The sequence below is a fragment of the Desmodus rotundus genome, chromosome 2, assembly GCF_022682495.2.
Source record: "Desmodus rotundus isolate HL8 chromosome 2, HLdesRot8A.1, whole genome shotgun sequence".
Classification (NCBI taxonomy): Eukaryota; Metazoa; Chordata; class Mammalia; order Chiroptera; family Phyllostomidae; genus Desmodus; species Desmodus rotundus.
In genome coordinates, this window is record NC_071388.1 from 48233414 (window position 1) to 48257146 (window position 23733).

The 23733-nt window shown below is 43.0% G+C and overlaps 1 protein-coding gene across 4 annotated transcripts in view; it reads left to right on the forward strand.

The window, feature by feature from the left end:
- Positions 1-1476: 1476 nt before the first annotated feature.
- Positions 1477-23733, forward strand: part of IL1RAP (interleukin 1 receptor accessory protein) — a 143482-nt gene continuing 121225 nt past the window's right edge. For 2 of the 4 annotated variants that reach the window (XR_011650862.1, XM_045192043.2), the window contains exon 1: positions 1502-1637. The gene's annotated coding sequence lies outside the window, so the exon portion shown is untranslated. Of the gene's footprint in view, positions 1638-11325; positions 11529-23733 lie in introns of all 4 variants that reach the window. The other 2 variants (XM_053918213.1, XM_045192044.2) reach the window with 2 other exon arrangements.

A 23733-nucleotide genomic window follows, 5' to 3' on the forward strand; every position in this document is an offset into this window, starting at 1 on the left:
AGTACTTTGAAGGTGACTGAAGTTTAAACATGTAAGAATAAACAAACAATTTTTAATAAATAAATTCTGTTTTTTTGGTCGCTCCTTGTATATTCGGATTCGGTAACAATGTTGTGAACACGTACTCGGTGCCAGGTTATCTGTAGACAAATCATAATTTCTTCAAATTAATTTCCACAAGTGATATCAATAAATGAAATAAAATGAACATTTCTACTGCCTTGATTATAGTGTTACTTGCCCTGGGGAGTTAAGCTTCTTGAGGCCAGGGTTACTGTCTGACTTCCCCACAGCTGTCCGTCCTTAGAGGGTACACAGAGCCTGCCACCTGCTAGTTCCCCAGACGTTTTTCTTCTTTCGTGTCTTTTTCTTCTTCTTCTTCTTCTTAACTTGTTTCTCTGGCTTTCATTTCTTTGATACATAAATTAGTAATGTTCAATTAGGTAATGCTAAGAGCAGAAGAAAGGTCAAGGAGATGGTGGTGGGGAAGGCGAATGCGAAGAGGCAAGACAACTTGGTCGATTGCCTTTGTTAGGGATTTCAGAAGTGGGGACAGGGGTGAAAGGCCTTGCCAATTGTGAAGATAGTGCGATGGACTACTAATGGGAAACAGGAAAGGTTTTTGAATAATGGAGTTGACTTAATGGAAGCCTTTATAATCCTTCTCAAGATGGTTGTACAGACTACCATTTAGAATGGGAGAAGATGCCTGAGGGCTTTCATAGAAACCTGGAGAAATGCAAACGAATAAGGAAATGATTCTTTTGAGATCAGTTCCTTTCACAAAGATTATTTTGTTCATTCATCACTCAGCATATGAACCCAGTGCCCACTTCGTGCCAGGCACTGGGCTAGGCACTGGGGATGTACAACAGCAGGTTCAGTCCCCCTGCCCTGACCAGTTGTTTGTTCCTACACTGTCACCTGCAGCAGAGCAAGAGCCCCGGACCACCGAGATCAGTCCGTTACTTCCTGTCGCCCTCTGTGCTTGGCACATGGTGGGCACACAAATTCTGTAGCGTAAATTGATATACAGCCTTGGTGCAGCATAACTAAATGCACAGAGCCAAGAAGAAAAGGCCGGGTGGCATCTGTCTTGCGTTGTGAGACCACAACCTTTCAGTGAGCCCATGTGTGCGTCTACGTGTAGAGGCCGGGGCATATCTTCCCAGAGCCCCTGGCAGGACACCAAGCTGCAGGACCGACCTCTCCTTTCCTTGTGCGCTCGAGCCAGCCCAGGAGGTGGCAGGGTGCCAAATGGAACGCGGCCGAGCTCAGCCTCGCTTCCGCCCGCAGACCCGCCCCGCGCGGCTCCTCCTCGCCACTGGCGGGGCCGCCCTCGGTGACGCCCTGCGGCCGCTGCTCCGGGAAGCCCAGAGCGCGGGTGGCTGGCGAACTCAGGCGGCGGGTGGAGCCAGAGCCGCTCCGCCACCGCCAATCGCGCCACGGCGGAGGAGGAGCCCCAAAGGGGGAAAAAAGAAAGTGCAGCGGAAAGTAAGAGGCTCATTGGGCGACGACTGTCCGGATCAGGGTCCCTAGGGCTCCGCTTTGGCCAGACGCTCGGAAAGAAGCAGCGCTGGGCGAGTCGGCATCCATCCTCGCCGCTTTCGCTGCGCCCACTGTGTCTCCCAAGAAAGGTGAGTCCGCGCTGTCAATGAGGTCTTGGAGAAATCACCGAGCCACAAAATCTCAGAGTAGAAGGATCCTTACCAAACGACTCCTTCAACCCAACCCCTCAGCCCTGAAAGGAAACTGAGGCACAGAGTAAGGCAGTGCCTGGGATAGATCACACAGCTAGTTATTGCTTTGGCCAGGACTCGAAACAAACTGTCCAGAGCCCCATCTTTGCTTTGCAGGGATTTAAGTCACGCAGTTGTGGGACGGCTGCGGGTTGCTGCACCCTACTTTCAGCCCTTTAAGGGGTCTTTCCTGGTATACCCCCGCCTTGGTTTCCCCAGAGAGCTGCTGTAAGCAGTGAAAATAGAGGAGGGCAGTGTGGCTGTCTAACGTCGTTCCCAGCCTGGAGCCGTGACAGCCTTCACTCCCTCCTCCCCTGCCCTGCTTTCTCAGAACGATGCTTCCTACGAGGGTGTTTGTCAGACTCCTGGTGGAGTGGGTGGAGGGTGAGGGACGCCGCGGCGTCTCTGACTCCCTGTGGTCCTCATTTCTCTCTCCATCCCCGGGAAGAAGCGGAGCTTGTGGTCCTTTGGGGGATAGGATGTCCCTCATTTAAGAACAGCTGGCTTTATGGAGCCATAGCCCCTCTCACTTTTGAGTACTGGGAGGGAGCAAGGAAGCGGAGTTAAAAAGAAAAGAAATCACAAACATAAAAGCAAACTTCTGCCGTTTAAGAGCCAGCCCCAGCCTTGGTTGTGAAATTGTGAACCACAGCGCCTCTCAAAGCGTTTTGCTGCTCTGCTCCGCAGATCCTCTGCTTAGATGCCCTGGAGGAGGAGGGTTACCTGGCTTTCACTCTAGCTCTGCGGTGCATTAGCTGTGTGAACTTGGGCAAGTTATCCAATCTTTCTGATACTCAGGTTTTGTGTGTGTGCGTTTCACTCCCCCCCACCCCGCGCCCCAGACGCAAGATGGAGATTATAATGGTCACAATAGGTCCTTTGGCTAGTTAGGGGGATTAAATGGGATAATTCAAATAACATGTTTGTAGCTCAGTGCCTGGCCTGGCACCTCGTAATCAGGTTGCCATTGGTGGCAACTGTTGTAAATATTGTTATATAGTGACCCTGGCCACAGTGGGTTTTCAGAAAGGTGATTTCATATTACCTTAGAGTGACTTAAAAATAATATCTGGAATGTTATGGTGTTTTCTTCTTTGGAGTTTGAACAGCTCTTTTATAGTGAGTGTTTTTCAAATGCTCTCTACATATGACTTTGATTGTGAATGCTTGACTTGGAATATAAAATTAATTTTCTCAGTGATGTCAATCTGTACTAGTTTTGAGGCCAAGCCTCAGGTTCGTGGAGCTGCGATCTGAGGCATTCTTTGTTAGCAAAGAGGGTCTTGAATTTGATGAGAGGTAGGAAGACAAGAGAAGTTGGAAGTTCCATTCATATTACAGACAGTTGTAAGCCTTTTATTCCTGTTGTCTTAAGTCAGACAAGCAACTTTATATTTTTGTTACCATAGGAAAATGACAACAAAATTCTCATGCATTTATTTTGGATTATTTAGTGATGCTGCTAAATTCACTCCCTTCTGGATACAAACTTACCTTATTTAAATACACCCAAATATGCCTACACTTGTCTTCTTTTATTATTACAAATGAAATAGTGTTGCTCCTATATCCTTACATGCTCGTGAAATTGATTTTATTCTGATTTGACTTCATATGATGATTTTCTTCTTTCTTGATTATGCCATAAGTACCTGAATTGAGCATCCAGCATTTATAGAGTTGTCTGTCTGCTTCACAGCATTTGCATGTGGCATTGATGAGTGCATGGGAGGGGGTGTGATACATGTTGCGGGAAGGCAAGGACTTGGTGGTCCCCCTTGATAGGTACCTCCCGCACCTAGCATTTGCAGAGGATGGGATCACTGCTTCCATCAGCCTGTTCCGTGTGCTTGCATTGTGATGAGCTGGCCGGGATACATCTGAACGTGTGCCTGAGAGGCCAGGGGCTTGTGGGGAAAAGGAAAATGTTCAAAGTAAGGTCACAACAAGGGGACAGAAGGCAGATCAAACACTAATTCCTTTTGGTTCAGGTTCTTTAAAGCAAAGATACCCAGTTATACCTTTCTTCCTTATCTAGATTATATGTTACCAAAATTGTACATACATCTAACATTTTCAGAGTGTGTTCCCTATATATTATCTTCCTTGTTACTTGCAATAGCCCTGAGAAAAGGAAGGACTGGAAGGCATGTTAATAGTGGAAGGAGCCCACGTTTTGTGGTCATATCAAGTTTCAGTTGTGGTTACTATGTAGCTAGGAAACACTGAGCAGTTTATTTCACTGTTGGGTATCTGCTTTATCCAGGTCTAAAATGGAGGAGAAAAGTTGACCCCCCAGAGATTTGTGTGAGGATTAAATTAAATGGAATAGTGTAAAGTGTATGTCATGAGTAGGTGCACATTAAATGATGTCCCTTCTTAGCTGATTTCAATTTGTTGAGTAGGAAACTGAAATGAGATTCAGAGCAATGAGAGGTTACCAAGGGTCATGTGGTTATGAAGCTTCAGCCCTGGAAACCCAGTTCAAACACTTTGATTTCTAGTTAAAGGCTTTTCTTGTCACACCCTGTCACCTCTCCAGTGAGATCCTTAGCAATTTACTTCAATTGTTAGGTTGACCTTATTTGGCTGGTGATTTCAGGGTATCCTTTCTGTCCCAAAGAGGATATTTCCTTGCTAAGGGAACAACCCTTAAACACACTCTGTTGAGTTTAGCAGGGCCAACTCTCAGGAGAGGAAGTTTCAAAGCTATGATCTCTAAGGCAACCTTCCTACTTCCCTGTATTTGATGCAATGCACCTTCAATTCCTGGAGGTATGGTACTATGAAGACATAAAGTTCAGAATTATGTCACGTTTTTCTTCCTGTTTTGAGTTGTTTCGCCCCCATACTCCATCCTTGTGCTAATTCGCAGAGAGGTAAAAAGATTGAGGAACAAATGTCTTGAGTGACGGTAGCATTCCTAGCACTTTTCACTTCTTTAGCCAATTCCGTGGGTGAAGGTGGAGTATAGAGAGCAGTATGCAGAGGCAGCATTTGCAGGTAAGACCACTGCTTGCTGGGGGGCTGATCACCGGTCTGGAGTTTCGGTCCTCCCTGTGGAAATGGATGGCTGCGGGCTTACGTGGGAAAATGAACAGATCTGTTTCCCGCCCGGGTTTATCCATTGAGACTCCCTACAGGCCATCAGGTTTCTTTGCTTTGCAACAAGCAGACAAGCTTGAAGATGCAATTTCATGAGAAATGTTTTATTCCTTTTTGGCATTTGGGAACCTGTTTGCTTTTGCTTAAAGGTAGGCAGTTGGCATCATCTTACCATACACAGTTATAAAAGCAGAATGTGGCTGGAGGAAGTCAGAGGAGACAGAAATTAAAAAAAAAAGTTATATCCAACATAACACATAGTTCCATTTGCTGCTTAACTTTCTGAGGTTTTTGCTGGTGACACAGATGTAGGATCTGGTGAGTCACTGTCGCCTTGCCCGTGAAATATTAAAGAGAGCCACCTACTGTGCTCTTTGCCCATTTTGGAAGTTGTTCTGTGGGAGAAATAAAAACCCCAAAGAACAGGAAGGTTACAGAACATTTGGTATCTGATATTTTAGCTACTGTTGCTAAGTTCTTTTTCTTTTTTCTTTTTTGAAAATGAGGATGCATGGTTTACACTGATGGGGTTGTTAGAAGACCATCTTCTAGCTCACTTTATTCTGACTAGCTCTGGCAGCTGTGGCAGTGTGGACTTTTAGAGTCCGACAGGTACCCGAGGCAAGTTATTGTAGAATTGAGATGAACCTCAGCTTCCTAGCGAGGAAACAGGAACACTGATGCCTACTTAGAAGCTTCAGTGCCCATGTCAGCACCTTATTCATGGGAAGCATTTAATAAACACAAATTCTTTCTTCTGCCATCAACTCCTTTAACTTATTTGTCAGTTAAATTGTGAAAATCAAAGTTCAATAGTTATCCTTTACTGAACTCTGTCATGGTTTATACTGAGTGTTTCATATATATATCATCTCATTCATTCTTTGCAATAATCCTCTGTACAAGTACTACTTCATTTTAGAGCTCGGAAAGACCTAAACTTATACAGCTGCTGACCTAGAACTGAGGACCTGGATGAGGACTGATGACCTCCTCCCACCCCATCCCATCCTGCCTAAAATGTGAGGGTGCTGGACTAGATCATCTCTAAGGGTCTTCTGCTATGATTTTTTAAAAACATTATTTTTAAAAGATTTCTCTCAAGTCTGAAATTCTATTACCATACCTTTTTGTAAAAGTCAAGGCTAAAAGGGGAAAGAAGAATAAAATGAAAATGCCCTTATTGTTTTACCCCAAGAGATCTATTTTCCTGTCAAAAGAGGAGGGCAAGGGAAATCAACATTCATTGGTGCATGCACTTTTGTCATTTCGTTTAAGCATAAAAATGACTCTCATATGTATATAAAAGGCAGAATAAAGAACTGAGGCCTAGACAGACTTATAGGCCTGCCCAAGGTTACCCAGTTGGTAAGAATTAGAACCAGTGTGTTCCTGAGCACAAAGCCTTTGGTCTACTAACCACATTTACTATACTTAACACCATACAATCTGAGGACTTGTCCAGCTAGATTCAGAAATGCCCCCTCCTGCATCCTTGTATCACGCCCCTCAGCTGCTCTCTCCTTTGCCACTGTTTCATTCCCAAACGTGCTGCTCAAATTCTTTCTTGTTTTTTCCCAGTCCATGGGACCTTACAACATTTTCTATCTCTATTGCAATTTTTTGTTTTCACTATGGGCTGGTAATATGCCTCTTGTGTTCTTCTCTAATTCTCTTATACTCACCTAAGCCACTGACGGCATGATTTATCCCGCCCCGTACCTACACATAACAGGCGCTGGGTGGAATGAATGATGGGTTCCTACTATGCCAGGTAGGCCCAGCCTTGGCTTTCCAGTTTTCTCATGCCGTTAATTATCTCAAAGCCTGTCTCTATGGACTAATAATGTAACTTCAATTTCCTTTAATTTTGAGGTCACAAAGTCAGAAAAATGATAAGGAGTCACAGACTAACAAGGTTGGGCATCACTGGTGCAGTGGTGGAAAAAGACATTTCTTTTCTAATTATAAAGAGAGTTTTGCAGCAAACACAGTGAAGGATGACCCTGAAATGCATGCTTGCATGTATTGACAGAAAGGCCAGTGTCAACTGTCATAAATGAATTACCTGGAAGAAAGTAGGAAGTTTCCAGGAAAGTGGGAAGCTGCAATGAGGTTCGACCTCAAGATTTCTAAAAGCAGTGAAGAATTCACAGCAGTCCAGCTCTTATTTGATATAGTTGGGCATAAGGACAGGAGTCCATTTATTTCTAGTATATATCCAGGACATGCCTGTGGTTTCTATCTGTCGGACACATAAGTTCTTATGATTACACTGGCTTCCTTCTTTCTCAATCAATGCTAAAGGCAACAGAAAAGAAGACCGGTCATTTTATAAATTTTGATACCTGAAAATGTTCTTTTCATAGATAGCACAGTTTCTTAAGCCAGTTATGGTAGGGTGTTACGGTGACTTACAATTATGACTGTGTGACGTCCTGGGTTTTGGTACCAGACCAAACCTCCCTGGTTTGACTTTGGACAAGTTACTTGGCCAACTCTGCTTTATTTTCACCATTTGTGAAAAAGGGATAATAAAACCATTTTATTATGCTTTTGGTAGGTGTCAATCATATGCCATAACATTTGTTAAGAGCCTAGTGTATGAGGATTTTAACCTTTTTTTATGATTAGCAGTTGCAGTGATATTCAGCTGCATGGCCAAATCGATACTGGAGTAGAAAGTACAAGACCTAGCCCTGGCTGGTGTGGCTCAGTGGATTGAGGGCAGGTCTGCGAACCAAAGGGTTGCTGGTTTGATTCCCAGTCAAAACCTGGGTTTCAAGCCAGGTCCCCAGTAGGGGGCGTGTGAGAGGCAACCATTCATTGATGTTTCTCTCCTTCTCCTTTTCCTTCCCCTCTCTCTAAAAACAAATAAATAAAATATAAAAGAAAAAAGAAAGTACAAGACTTAGATTCAAATAATTACGGTTTTTGTTTTTGTTTATTTAAAAGTTAAGGCCCTCAAAATGCTTGTTATTATATACACACACGCACCCACATATGAATATATATGCATGGTCTGGTACAAATAATGCCCATTTTTATGCTTTTTATCATAAGCATAATTCTGTAACATAACAATATCACACTCCAGCACAACATATGACATTTTAGGTGAAATGTTGAAATTAAAACTGTAAATTATTACACCCATGTTATTACCCTGCTACTCACACTTAAGCAGGCCTTACTTCTGCCAGACCCTGTATATATACTTCGTGTATATATGTGTGTTTGTCTGTGTGTGTATGTAACAACTCTTAGGTAATCAAGGCAAATGTTGCTAGCATCTTTTATCCTGGTCTGAGAGGCTAAAGATTTGCTATGGCCACACACCCAGTAAATAGTGGAGCTGGGACTTGGATCCTAGCTTTCTAACTGCAAGGTTGTGGTTTTTTCCCCTCTTCAGCCATTCAGTCCATCTGCCCTGGTAGTGGGTTAGTTGCTTTCCTTCTCTAAAAGTCTTTTTTCCCACCTCTAAAATGAAGAATTTGGAAAAGGTGCTGTCTCAGGCACAGTGTTCTACGAGTCTATGCCTGTGTAGACTAATGAGTTAGGAAATGCCCGAAAAGCTAAGAGGAGGACCATACTCTTCTTTTCATAGAGGCATCTGCATGTTGTGGCATGTGGAGCATCCTAAGTCCCAGAGAGCCGACAGCCTCCTTCGCCTCACTGACAATCACACCTGAGCACTGCACTAGGAGTCAGCTCCGTAAAGACACCTTTTATGTCCTTAAGGATTTGATTCCGCCACATTCCCATGACCTGCCAACTGTGTGCCGTCTTAGGCTTCGGACTTGAAGGGTGGGAGAGGAAATAGATGGCTGGGTGAGGCACATTGACATTTATTGTTTGGGAAGTGAAAAGAGAGGCTTTTGACAGAGAGCAAGCTCTGTATCACCATTAATCACCACACTCTTGTCTAAAGAAATAAAGAGGTAACATATTTGGCTTTCATTTTGATTTTAGCATTATGAGTGCATATTTTCTGTTTTCATCTTTTGAGCTAATTTAGTGCCTGTAGAAAAAGCTTGGCTCTTGTTGAAATGAATATAAGAATTCTTTTAACTTACAGAAATGATGGACACTTGAGAGTGGTAATACACATTACATAACACTCTTCTGGAAAATCAGATTTCATTTTCAATTTCAGGGAAAGGTAATGATGGGGGCTAGGGAGGATAGAGTAGATGGTGAAAAGTTGGCTGGCTTTGAAGTCAGAGTCAAGTGTGAATCCTAGATATGGCTCGCTCAGCCTGCCCATACTCAGTTTCCTCATCTGTGAAAAGGTAATAAGCATGCTTTAAGCCAGGGGTGTCAAACTCATTTTCACCAGGGGCCACATCAGCCTTGAGGTTGCCTGCAAAGGGCCGAATGTAATTTTAGGACTGTATACATGTAACTACTCCTTAACAGTTAAGTGAGAGCTTGGTACTGCCGCTGAGTAAAAACAAGGTGCCGGGCTGGATAAAGCAAGGTGGAGGGCCGGCTTCGGCCCGCGGGCCTTGTGTTTGCCACCTGTGACTTAAGCTACGTTCTAGATAGCTAGGCATCTATATCTATGGCTATAGCTCTCTATATATCTGTATCTGTTGATGATCTCTCTGTTACAGAGGTTAAAGTTTGGTAAAATATGTTAAGTCCCAGCACTTAATAACCGGCACCTAAAAGGCACACAATAGATATTCATTCCTCCCTCTTCATTCAGCAGTGCTGTTTACCCCAAAGCCTCATGCATTTGATGCAGCTTGGGTGGAGAGGGGGAATATATCCAGTCAGTGTCTGAACCTGTCTAAAGAAATCTTTCCAGTTTGGCGAATAATGTGGATGACAAGGGATAGGGAGTCAATGTGATATTTATCTTAAACTATCAGGGAAGCTTTCTTGTGGGGGAGGAATTAAGCCAGTGATATGGACCATCTGCATCTGAATCATCTGGATAGTTTGTTAAAGAAGCAGGTGTCTAGTGTCTCCGCACTGTAGTGATCCCTGGATTAGAATTTTGTAAACTGAGAGGTAGTATATTGTAGGGCGTCTAGAGTGTTTTTATATAGGTTAAAATTCTGGCTCTGTCTATAAAATCCTGGGCAAGTTGTTTAATTTCTCTGTATAAAATGAGACGAACGGGATGCATATGTCATTGTGTTGTTGTGAGAACTAAGTAAGTGAATACACAGGAAGAGCCCAGACAAGTGACTGGCACAAGTTGCCACATGTTATCTCACTCCATGCATAAACCAGTCTTGAAAATACCTTCCAAGGCCCCCTTTGATGCATTATTCTCTCCGTGTCTCAATCTCCCTGATACGTACATGGCTAATGCCTTCATCTTCTGCATGCCTTTGCTCACTGTCTTCAGTGCAGGCATTTTAATTGCTTTGTATAAAATTGCCCCGAATCCTTCCCTTCTCCACCCCTGCCATTCTTGACCTCACTTCCTCTGCTCTACTTTTTGTTTTTCAATAGCAGTTGTCACCTTACTAGCATCCTTATACTAATTAATTACTTTGTTTGGCTTGTTGATTGTTTATTTTTTAATTCACCTGCTAGAGTGTAAAATCCATAGGGGCAGCGACCTTTGCTTTACTCACTACTGTGTACCAGGTGCCTAGAATAGAGAGCCAAGTAAATAGCAGTTGCCTAAATCATGAGTAAATGATGAGTAAATAAATTTACAGATGTTTGCATTATATGTTCCCAAGGAATAGAATGAAAAAGATGGAACTGGACAAGAAAACGAATTATATATTTATACATACACATACACACACATATATTTGGAATAAAAATGTTATATATTTTATATATACACACAGATATATACTTACAAATACATATATATGAGGGAGGATCCCCCCAAAAACCCAGATCTATTTATAAAAAGTGTATATTTATTTTTAATGTTTCAACTTCAGTTACCTTCAAAGTACGCTCCATTTGCTGCGATACACCTATTGAGACTTTTTTTCCACTGCTCAAAACAGCTTTTGAACTTGTCAATTTTGATTCCTTTGAGTATTTCTGCCATTTTTTGTTGCCACCTCTTCCACATAGACAAAATATTTTTTTTCATGCAAGTTAACAAAAAAAGTTGCTTGGTGACATTGGGTAAATGGGGGCGGGGGTGAGGCATAATGGTCATGCTGTTTTATGTCAAAAACTGCTGAACACTCAGCACAGCCTGGATGGGTGCGCTTGTAAATCACCCATCGTGAAATGGGCAAATGCATTGAAACAGTCTTCAAGAAAAATTCACTGAAGCTGAACACAGCCTCTCCCAACAACGCCAGCTGCTACACTGATACAGATGGGTCCCTAGAACACTCACCTACTATTTGCCCACCCTCCAGAATATAATTCATTTTTGGGGGGTTCCTCCCCTCGTACATATATGTGCGCATATCTATTTAGAATTCTGAATATATATTTAGAATATTGAAATTAAAAATTATATATGTGTGTGTGTGTTTATATTTAGAAATCTTCCAAAATTGCCTTGGGAAATTGTTGAAGTGATTTCTTGCTGTTAGCATTGCTGTAAGGATAGTTTGGAAGAAAGAACAAAAGAAAAATATGAGTAAACAGACAGCAGACAAGCAAACGGAAGAATTAACAACTGATTTCTGGATAAGAAATAAGGAGCTGAGACTAAAACAAGAAGAACAACAGTGTTGGAGGGATGTGCAGGAGGCACAATATTGAATAGGGGGTTGGGGGTAGCACCTCTGGGAAGGTGACATTTGAACTAAGGAAGAAGCCTGAGAAGGAACCAGGCTAGGTCTGAGGCCATGGCTGAAGCAGCTGGAGCAGGTGGGAGGGAGAGAAGGGCTGGGAATGAGGTCCTAAGGTAAGCCGGTTGCTAGAGCAGACTGGCCTTGCTGGCCAAGGTAAGGAGTTTGGAATTTAGGCAAAAAGCAGCAGGAATTCACTGAAAGGACTGAAATAGGATGTGACTAGGTTTGCTATATCTGGGGACTTGAATAAAGAGTGAAGACAAATAGAAGAATTGATGTAAAAGATGAGGTGGTAAACTACTCTGATCTCATACAGGTTTCTAAGAATAGTCAAGAAAGAAAATTCCGTTTCATTGTTTCTTTTTTTTTTTTTTTTTTTTTTTTTTAATATATTTATTGATTATGCTATTACAGTTGTCCCATTTCCCCCCCCACTCCACTCCATCCTGCCCACCCCCCTCCTTCCCACATTCCCCCCCTATAGTTCATGTCCATAGGTCATACTTATAAGTTCTTTGGCTTCTACATTTCCTACACTATTTTTACCCTCCCCCTGTCTATTTTCCACCTATCATCTATGCTACTTATTCTCTGTACCTTTCCCCCTCTCTCCCCCTCCCACTCCCTTAATGACAACCCTCATGTTCTAGTTGTTTGCCTAGTTTGCTCTCGTTTTTGTTTTATGTGTGGCCGTTAATAACTGTGAGTTTGCTGTCATTTTTACTGTTCCTATTTTTCATCTTCTTTTTCTTAGGTAACTCCCTTTAACATTTCATATAATAAGGGCTTGGTGATGATGAACTTCTTTAACTTGACCTTATCTGAGAAGCACTTTATCTTCCCTTCCATTCTAAGTGATAGCTTTGCTGGATACAGTAATCTTGGATGTAGGTCCTTGCGTTTAATCTTGGGTAATGTAATTATGATGTGCCTTGGTGTGTTCCTCCTTGGGTCCAGCTTCTTTGGGACTCTCTGAGCTTCCTGGACTTCCCGGAAGACTATTTCCTTTGCCAGATTAGGGAAGTTCTCCTTCATTATTTGTTCAAATAAGTTTTCAATTTTTTGTTCTTCCTCTTCTCCTTCTGGCACCCCTATAATTCGGATGTTGGAACGTTTCATTGCGTCTGGGAGGTTCCTAACCCTCTCCTCATTTTTCTGAGTTCTTGTTTCTTCATTCTTTTCTGGTTGGATGTTTGTTTCTTCCTTCTGGTCCACACCATTGATTTGAGTCCCAGTTTCCTTCTCATCACTATTGGTTCCCTGTACATTTTCCTTTGTTTCTCTTAGCATAGGCTTCATTTTTTCATCTGTTTTTCGAATAGATTCAACCAAGTCTGTGAGCATATTGATAACCAGTGCTTTGAACTGTGCATCCGACAGGTTGGCTATCTCTTCGTCGCTTAGTTGTATTTTTTCTGGAGCTTTGAAGTGTTCTGTCATTTGGGCCATTTTTTTTTTTTTTTTTTTGTCTTGGCGCAACTGTTACTTTAAGGGGCGGAGCCTTAGGTGTTCACCGGGGCGGGGTAATGCTGGTCGCTGCGCTGTGACGCTGTACGAGGGGGAGGGGCCGAGTGGGAGCAATGGCGCCCGCCTCACTCTCCTCCGGATTTCAATCTTTCACTCCGCTACCCACAATCAAACTGGGCCACTCTGGTGCTGGTTCCCAAGTAAGTGGGCCTGTGCACACTCTAGGCCCCTGTGGGTCTCTCCAACGACCTCTCCTGTGAGGCTGGGAGTCTCTCCTGCTGCCGCCCCAACCCCCAGGGGCGCTTTCAATCAGAGGTTTGAGGCTTTATCTCCCTGAGCTGGAGCCCTGGGTTACGCGGTCTGCTTCGCTCCCTGCCGTTCGTCCGGTTTATCTGTGAGCGAATGTGGTGCCTCGGGGTGCTACCCGCCGCTCTGCCTGCCCCGTTCTCCGCCACTCTGAGTCCGGCCCTCTGGGTTTATCTGTGCAAATGTGGGGCTGGTCCGGGGAACACCACAGGGTCTGCTAGTGCTCAGACTGCCTGCGCCATTTGTCCCACACTCTGCCAGTCTCAGTCCCGCCACAGCCACGAGAGTCCTCTCCACCCCGGTGCCCGTCTCCGCCCCTCCTACCAGTCTGGATGAATGGTTATTTTCTATTTTCTTGGTGTTGGTCCCCCTTGCTGTTCGATTCTCTGTCAGCTCTGGTTGTGCGAGGAGGCGCAGTGTGTCTACCTACGCCGCCATCTTGGTTCTCCTCTCATTGTTTCATTCATAGTCTTCCTTTCCCATTAGAATGTCTCACTAAATACTAAAATGGGTAAAACCAACTTATTTTGCCTTTTCTGAAATGAAATCATTCTTATTTCCAAAGGCACTAAGTAATGGATGGAAATGTATATACTCATTGTTGTTCATTTCATTTCAGCTGGAAATTTTATAGCCCTTGTGTAGGTGTTTTATGTCCCCCAAAATATTGTACTTGGAGCTGTTTTCCTATAAGATTTTAGGTACCAGTTTTGAAATCCGCTGACTGAAGAGTGAGCATGTTAAAGGCAGATTTATTTTTACAGAAGTTCCATTTCTTCTCTCCGGCTCCACAAGTCTCATTGGAGCCTAACTCGTCATGAAGTAAACTCCGTCATGAAGTCTGCTCTGACGTGGCATGTACAGTCACACACGTACCGCTAACAGTGGCTTGATAATATGAGCCAGGCATCTTCCAAGTGCTTTACAAATATTAGGTTATTGGAAACTCAGAATAATTGTATGAGGCAGGTACTGTTATAATCAACATTTTTCAGAAGAGAAAACTGAGGCCCACGGTCATGGAGTTAGTCAGTGGTAGTCAGTACTTGAAATTTGGCAATTAAAAAATTATTGATTTTAGAGAGATAGAGGAAGGGGGAGAGAGAGAGAGGGATATTGACTTCTTGTTCCACTTACTTATGCATTCATTGGTTGCTTCTTATATGTGCCCTCACCAGGGGATCAAACCTACAGCTTTGGCGTATGGGGACAGTGCTCTAACCACATGAGCTACCAGCTAGGGGTCTTGAACTTTGGCAATTTAAACCAGTATGCCATTATGCCTTTTGATGGTCAGAACTGACCCTGAACATTTTACTCATGTTCATTTGTTCCATTTTACGGTGCCTTGTTGGGAGGAATAGTCCAATGTGTGTATTGAATCAGTGAATGAATGTATGACCTATTCTTTCAAATTATATCATTCCATGACTGGATAGTGGTAAAAATGTGAATTTTACACTGAGGCAACCTGGGTAGGGTAATGCCACTTACTATCTCTGGGGTCTGGGAAAATTACTTAACCCCTGTAAACCTGTTTTCTTATCTGTGTTGTTGGCATAAGGATAGGACTGCTGTTAGAATTAAGTATGTATGTAAAGTGCTTAACACAGTGCCTGCAACATAATCAGTGCTCAGTCCATTGAGCTGACTTTTTATTGTTTTTTGAAATAAAATAACTCCCCCAAATATGCTTACACTTACATGCTCAGGCAGTTTTTCAGTTGTGCTTATTCTGTTAACTTTAAAAACCAAAGATCTAATCACATAACCAGAGATGTTAATGTTGCTCCAGGATCCATTCTGGCACCTTGCCCTCAGCAGGACATTCCTGTAGGTTGAAGGGCCCGTCCTGTAGATCCGACCACCTGTGAGCAAAGGAGCTGGAGGGAGGCCCTATCTCTTCCCCAGACATCTGACGCACCTGCAGGCCACACTTCCAGCACTGCCCATCCTTCTTCACCGTGAGCTTGCCTTGCTGGAAAGTTGGTTTCCATTCCAGGGATAGCCATAGAGCACTCTGGGTGACAGGGGAAAAACAGCAGAACACTCAAATTTTTCTCTGGATAACACTTAACGTGGCTAATTTACGGTCTTGCTGGAAGTTTAAGACCTCTCGCTAATCATAAACACTGGTAATGATCCAGTGCTTCATGGGTGCCAGGGGCTGTGTTGAGTGCTTTATTTCCATGATCTCAGCCAATCCGTGTTGTGAATCCTGTTCACAATCCGATGTGAATTTTAAAGTTTAGTTGTAAACTAAAAATTAAAGAGTACCACATGCGTATTAAGGGGCTAGATGATAAAATCAAACATTTCTTGGTGATGTTTTCCCACATTTTTCTTCCAAAGCAAGTTGTGCAGGGTTGCAACACCTTTGGACTCTGCAGAGAAATTCCCTGCAGTGAAGAGATGTTTGGCAGAGAAATAAGATAAAGGTTGTGTGGAGAAGGCAAGAAGCTTCATTCTAGTCGACAGTTTATTTTAGCTTAGAAGAAGCTAGTAACAAGGAACTGAGTCCAATTTGTTGGCTGTGTGTGTTTGCTGTTTTGTAAGAAACTAATACTGTGCTGGTTTCCAATGCCTCCCCCCTTTTCTTTATGGGGTATTTAAAAGGTTTATTTTTCTTCTCCCACATCTCCCAAGTTTGATGATTTCCTTTGAGGAAAGGTCTACACAAAATACACCATCCCCCGCCCCCCGCCACACACACACACACACACACACACGAGAACAGTGCCTGAGTTATATAGCTGATACCCAATATGTTTGTTGAATGAAGGCATGATAAAATTTTTAAAAATGTCTTTTTTTTTCCCCCCTGAGAATGGGAGCTGCTGTGAGATTTTTTAAATGGTAAAATTTCAATATGTAAAATTCTTCTAAAATTTTTGTTTTAAAATAATTCAAGGAAGACGTTATTCTAAAATGTGTGGCATTACTTAATCTTGGTGATTCAGGACAGATTACTGGAGTGGGTTGTAACTCCTTCAGAGCTTGTTGAGGAGAGATCATTTACCCTTATACTAAATGGGCCCCGCCCAGTATACTTTTAAGTTTGTGTAATCTGATTTTCATGAATTTCCTCTCCTCTCTCACTTTCACTGTCTGCTATTTCTTCTTGCTTTCTGCATGTCTTGCTCTAGCAGTGTTCTCTCCATCCCCCATTCAATTAGCTGTTTCTGCTTTACTATTGACTAAGGAGCCTGCAAACGGGGTTTGTTAGAACTATGTGTATGATAAGAATAAACAGTGTTGAATTTGGACTAGACAGGCTCTTCTAAGGGAAGGGAATGGAAAGGTAAAACGACTCTAGAAATAGTCTCCTCTAAGTGAGGCCACCCCCCACCTACACACACAGTAGCGCAGGGTCTCAGTTACCTGTGTTATTGAAAAGGGAGCAGTGGCATGGATAATTCATTTACTCTTTTGGACAATAAGCATTTCTGAGAACCTCCGGGAAGCAAGACACTGGTGAGATATGGAGATTAAAATACAATCACACAAACACAGCCCCTGAAGAGTCAGAATTTGTAAATCATTATGAAAGATAAGGTATGAGTGCAGGAGTTTGTGGTACAACTTGTATAATATTGGGAATAGTATAGGGTATATGGCCAGTAGAAGATACACGATAAAACGATCCAGTGTCTGAAAGGAAGAGACAACTATGTCAGTCAGGAAGGGGTTTATGAGGAAGTGGTATTTGAAGTGAGTCTTGACATGATGACATGTTTCAGAGAGAGAGATTAGTGGGGAGCAGGGGTGTATGAGTTTGGATCAGAGCAGAGGAGCAGGAATAATTGGATTAGTGACATGGAACATGGGATTTATCATAGGGATTACATCTACAATTGTGAGAGAAGCTTTTGGGACAATTAAAGCCCTGTAAAGGGAAAGTTGGGAAATCAGATCAAAGTCTAAGGACCCTGAGAAGCAGCAGGTGGAGAAATCTGTGGAAGACCTTTGCCACTGTGTGGTAGGCAGACAGTCAGGAAGAAGAGCTGGATGTGAAGTGAAAGAGAGTAATCCGGAACCCTCTGGAACTGCTCTCCCTGTAGCTAACCTCTCCAATGAGGGTACCTGGCAGAAGGAGCTGGTTCACTTAGCCGTAGAGCTTCCCACCTGCCTGGCCTTGGACTTGGGGAAGTTGAAGGGAACTGAAGGAGTGTGGATGTGACTACTGCCCCCATCTAGGAGATGAGCCTCCAGGTCAGCAATAACCTGCATGAGTCACTAGAAGGACCTTCCTAAGGCAATGGCTATTGCTTCACTTATCCCATCCATCTGTCAGACCAATTTCCCTGTAGGCAGTCCTAACCAGGAACCATGCACAAAAGGGCATTCTGGCAACCATAATTCCAGTTTAAGTTAACACAGTTAAAAATCACTCATGGTTCCTCAAATGTAAGGAATGGGGTGAACAGATAAAGTGAAGGAGGGAAGCCTGTGCCTTGCTTGGGGAGAGTCCCGCTGGACTAGGACGTGGTATATGATCAACAGGATCATCGAAAATCAGACTTTTAAAGGGTGAGCTGAGGCTGTATTGCTGAGAAATTTGCACTTAATCCTACAAAGCAAGGAGAAGCACTGAATATTCTTAAGCAAGAGAGGCATGACCAGATCTGTGTTTTAGCTCTGGCATTGGAAGTCAAAGCATTGGAACTCAGAAAAGGGATAGGTGGGGCAATTAATGATGATTCTGTCAACAATAATCCAGGCAAGAAAATGTGCATTTCCAGAGCTCTCCTCTGTTCTCAGTGGAGGAGGTGACGCAGAGTCATCATAAGAGGTTGTTCAGGATTATCCAGGGAGCTAAGAGTCTTAGTGTGCATCGCAAGCCAAGGTGATTGTACTTAGGGCTAATGTTGTGAGCTATAATGTCATTATGGCATATCTGGATAACTGTTCTTTAAAATTCCCTGATGGTTCTGCCTCTACTACATGAAGAGCAAGAGAAAAAGTATATGTAATTGGAACATCAACTGTAATGAAATTGGCTTATGCAACCATGTCAGTGTCACTTTGAGAGGAAGAGTCTTTAAAAATAAGTATTACTTATTTCATTTAATAAAATAATGGCTTTTGGCTTTACTGAATGGAAATAGTAGTATTCCCCTATATTTGGCCAACAATTTGCATACTACTTATTTTTCATTTGCTTTGACAATGACTCTGCAAGGTGAGTTTGCTCTGAGTTCGCGTAAGTGAGAACGCTGAAGCTCAGAGGCTGTGATAACCATCAAGTAGCCACTTGGCCTTTGATGATTCAAGAGCACTCACTGCAGTTCCATATACTCGACACACCATTCTATTGCTTGTCCCTCAGTTTCGCTCTAGGCACCATTGCCTGATCATCTTCCTGGGACACATAACTGGGCATGCTGTGTACTGTTCTAAATCTGTGTGTAGATTTTTGGACTTCATTACCTTTGTGGTTTCTTTCCACCCAGAGAGCAGTTTTCATAACCTAGGTGTTAAAGTTGTCGGATTTTTCACCCCCTTGCAGGATATTTTACTGCCTTGTATCAAAGTACAGAACACCAAAGACAGGGGAAAGAGGAAAGCCTTTACAGTAGCATAGCTGAGCAGGTACCTTAACATCCCCGGGGGAGCCACACATCTTTGAACTCGGTCATTCCATAAGTCTTCTCTGTCAGCACATACCCCTAAATGTTTAAAAAACATATCTTTGGCTTCCTACTTGTCAAAACAGAGTAGAACTCATTCACTTGTCTTGACTTATTTAAAACACATACTTACACCCGGTGCTAGATCACCTGAGAGTTCAGCAGCCAACAGCAGGTGAATACAAATGCTGTACACTTCATTCAGCACACCTCTGTAGTGTTCTGTCTCTTAGAGGGATCCCTGTGGCATATTCAGTTGGGGTGACAGCCTCAGGCTCCGTGCTTTGGGACATCTGGGATTGCTGCAGTTATCGGTGTAGAGACAAGGCTCAGGAGGAGGCATATAGAAATCAAGCTTTCCCGGCTGCCATTTAACAGAGTCCTTGTTATGGTTCTCTGAGATTGCTGGATCGTTAGGGTCAAAAGGCTAAACCCGGCTTTGCACAGAAGCCAGAGAGGGACGTGGCTTGTTTAGAGCCGGCCACACCTGCCTATAACTGGCTTTCTGAGTACTAGTGCAAGAACTTTTTACTGTACGTCGTGTGCTACCTCTCGTGTTGGGTCTCCCACATGAGAACGGGCCTCATGTCTCCCTACCAGATACACGGATTGCCTGCTTCCTTGTGTTTGTGTGTAGGGAAAAGCTTGGGAGATTGCTTGACGTCTAGTAAGAAAAAAAATGTCTAAAAATTTTGAGTGCTTACTATGTGTCAGATCATTTATGAAATTATTTCCTATAATCTTCATACCTATTTCTAGGAGGTACTTTCCTGACCCATCTGCCAATAAGGAACCTGAATCTCAGAATAGTTAAGACACCTGCACAGCTATGGAGGATTTAAGTCCTGGTCTGTGTGACTTAGAAGCCACGCTGAGACCTTGCACTTCGATTCACCGTGCCAAGGTGTGCCTTTTATCCCATGGCCCCATCCACTCTGCTGACGCGTATGTGAGCATCTTGTAAGGGATGTTTACTTACTGCACTGATCTGTCTGACAGTTCCCTAGAGACCCAGCATTGGTGAGCTAGCTCGCTAGTCACTGGAACTCTGGGCTCCTATTACTTCCTTTTCTCCTTTTTCAGCTATTTCCTCCTGTTTTAACGGCATTTTTATTTCCTCAATATGCTTTTCTGACTTTGAGGTTTGGATAGGAGGTAGGGGAACAAGTGCTTTCCAAAAGCCTTAGTTTCCCATTCTGAAAGTGAGGTCTGTGGAGGCGCACTGTCAGATTCCAGGACCCCTGGGTGAAATGCCCAAAGGTATTTGTAGGAGAGACAGGCACTTCCCTGACACGGTGTCAGAAACCCCAACCAGGACAAGTAGGTAGAGGTTCCAGGGGATCAGAAACCAGCTCAACATGATGGGAGTCTTACTACAGTGTGGGCCATAGGAAAACTAAATTGATAATGAGTTCACCATCACTAGAGATATTTAAAGAGGGCCTAGACATCCACTTGGCAAAGATGTTGCAGGGAGATTTGAACATTGGAAAAAGACATTTGAATGAAAATGACATTTGAGGGCCTTTCCGGTCTTGGGGCTCTGTCTTGAATTCACTTAGAAAGTTCATATTGGGAATAAAGGTTTCTCCTTGTTATAATTTACACCAACTTGTGATGTCGCCTCCCTCCTCCCCCCGTGCTTCCCCTGTCTGAACAACTACTCGATTTAAGAAGGGACCTTCGGATGAGGAAGGATGTGGTTCCTTCCCGCTGGCAGCACTCCGGGTCAGAATGGGAGACTTGTGCTGGGCCTGGCACGGATCCGTTGGGCCCTCTCACCAGCCCAGTTGTGGCTGTGACCAGAGCACGTGGGAGGTACACAGCCATGTAGAGAAACTGTCCACTAGCTGCCAGCTCTGGATTTTTTCTTTTTTTAAATTACTAATGAATGTAGTCTTGCCGAGGTTAGAGCTCTTGGAGGAATGAAGAGACACCTACAAGTTCCAGTCCGACCAGACAAGCATCCCTTGAAAAATATTCGCTCTGCAGTTGGCAGCATAAGAGAAAATGCCTTTGAGAGCAGTTTCTTCTTGCCATTTCAAAGGAGAGGCGCTTGCAAGCCAGGACGTGAGGACTGCAAAGCTCCTTTTTTCCCTATTTTCTTTTTTTAAATTGGCTTAGTACTAATCTGAAAGCTGTGCTGTTCAAAAATGATAATCCTTTGATTTAATGTCAGAATTGAGACAATTCCTTAGTTCTTGAAGGGAGAAGTATTACAATGATAGGAAATGTTCAGCAATTGTTAACAGCTTTGATTTGAAAGAATGAACAGAGTGTTACCCAAACTGGCAGCCGGGCTTGCTGGCCAGTGTTGCAGCTAAGAATGGACAACACTTTTCAATTCAATACCGTGATTTCCCCCCCCCCCCCCCCCGCAGGACTTACAAAGACTTTACCAATCTCCAACCCACTACAGTGTAAGTGTATTTCAATAGCATGTTATAGCTAAGTATGCTTTGCTCAAAGCTATCGTGTTTGGATATGTCAAACTGTGAAGTCTTATCTTTTACAAGGAAACTTCAGGAACTCACAGCTATCTGATGACAGGTCATCCCCACTGTCTCCAGGAAATAAACATGATAAAAACTTCATAGTTGCAAGAACGTGTTAGGGATCCGGTTTAACAGAGCCTGGAGGTAGTTTGGCCAAGATTTTCCACATACACCATAAATCTTCACAAAGCCTGAGAAGACAGCAGCGGCTGTCGCTTCTCTAGCAGTGCGCTCATTGCTCCTGGGCCCAAGGAGCTGTCTTTCGTTGCCGCAGGACCGGTATCTGTTTAGACAGGACTCTTGCCCCGGGATATAAATGGTGTGTTATTTTTAGGGGATGGTTCTATTTTCTAGTAGTTTTTCAGAGACAGCAGGCAACGCAAGAGAAAGGCTTGACCTGGGAATCAAAAGCCATCTCATGTTTTCACAAGTGAGCTACTGACCTCAAGAAAGTCACTTCTCCTTCCTGGGCTCCTGTTTCCCAAATAGTGTCCCAAATAACATTGTTTGATTTCCAAGGCCCTTTGTGATTTTCTAGAAGTTATCTTGATAAGAAGATAGATAAAGGCGGAGAGAATTAAAAAGCATGCAAGTGGAGGATAGAGCTTAGGAAAGTAAGTTTATTTTAAATAGGACTCAGAAAGGCCTTGTTGCAATAAGCCTTCATAGCAAATATGTGAGACTGTGTTTTGCATGCTACAAGGTAATACTTGGATTTCCCCATTTGTCTCATTTCTACTTGATAAGACCTAACAAGAATCCTAAATCATAGCTATGAGGAAGCTTAGAGGTCATCAGGTTCAATTCCCTCATTTTCTCCATAATGACCCCAAAGCCCTTGTTTAGAGCTACACGGATCCTTGAATTCAAATCTCCTGGCTCCCTGTGCAGGTCACTTTGGTATATATTACCTGTTCAGTTTATTTAGCGGTGATGAGTCCTTAGTAAAAGAATCAGGCCAGATTTTCAAAATTGATTGATTCTAAACAATAGAATTTGGTGACCAGAAATATATGCTAGCAAGATTTGTTTTATACACACACACACACACACACACACACAGTTTATTTTCCCCATGATAAATTTATTGCACTTGAGTTCCCTTTTGTGGGCCTTTGTTCCTGGCCAACAATGTCTTTCTTTCTTATACGTTTTAGTAAGTCTACCTTTTCCAAGTAAAACTATTCCTTATAAGTCACTCTTGGGTCCCTGCCAGGGCCACTCACCTTCACATTTTTATCACAGACTCTCTTAAGGTAAGACCTTAGCTCTCTGAAAATACTCAGTGATAGGTACATTTTAGGTCATAGAGTATTATGACCTAAATTAAGTTTTCAGTTCCTAATTACTAATTTTGTCATCATGGGGTAGCCACTGACACTGTAGCATAAGATTGACTTGTCCTAGATTATAGATATGATTATTTCCAACAACCAGCTGACCTTGGATCAATCAAGGTATCTTTGTGCTACTTTTTTTTTTTTTTTTTTTTTTTTGGTCTGTTAAGTAAGGTGGTTGGCCCATGGCCCTCCTGGGGTCTATGATCAAGGATCTTGCTGTAATTGTTTTTATTTTTTTTTTTAAATAACACACATTTTAGCCCTGGCTGGTGTAGCTCAGTGGACTGAGTGCTGGCCTGCGAACCACAGGGTCTCTGGGTTAATTCCCAGTCAGGGCACATGTCTGGGTTGCCAGCCAGGTCCTCAGTAGGGGGTGCACGAGAGGCAACCACACATTGATATTTCTCTCTCTGTCTTTCTCCCTCCTTTCCCCTCTCTCTAAAAATAAATAAATAAATCTTAAAAACAAGGAAAGAACACACATTTCTTTTTTTTAATTTAAGATTTTATTTATTTATTTTTAGAGAGGAGAAGGGAGAGAGAAGGAGAGGGAGGGAAACATCAATCAATGCATGGTTGCCTCTTGTGTGCCCCCTACTGGGGACCTGGCCCACAACCCAGGCATATGCCCTAGACTGGGAATCAAACTGGAGACCCTTTGCTTTGCAGGCCAGCACTCAGTCCACTGAGCCACACCAACCAGGGCTAATTTTGCTGTAACTGTTTTAGTAGCATATATTTCTATATTTCCATAGCACACAGCTGTTCCATAGAGAGTATCCTGAGAAATTATACTTTTAATTAGTAATTCATGGCCATGATTTTGAACATCATTTTTTTCACTATCCATAATAATGTCCCCAGGACTTACGGAAATATGTAAGATTCTAACAGTAAATGGTCTCAGACCCTGA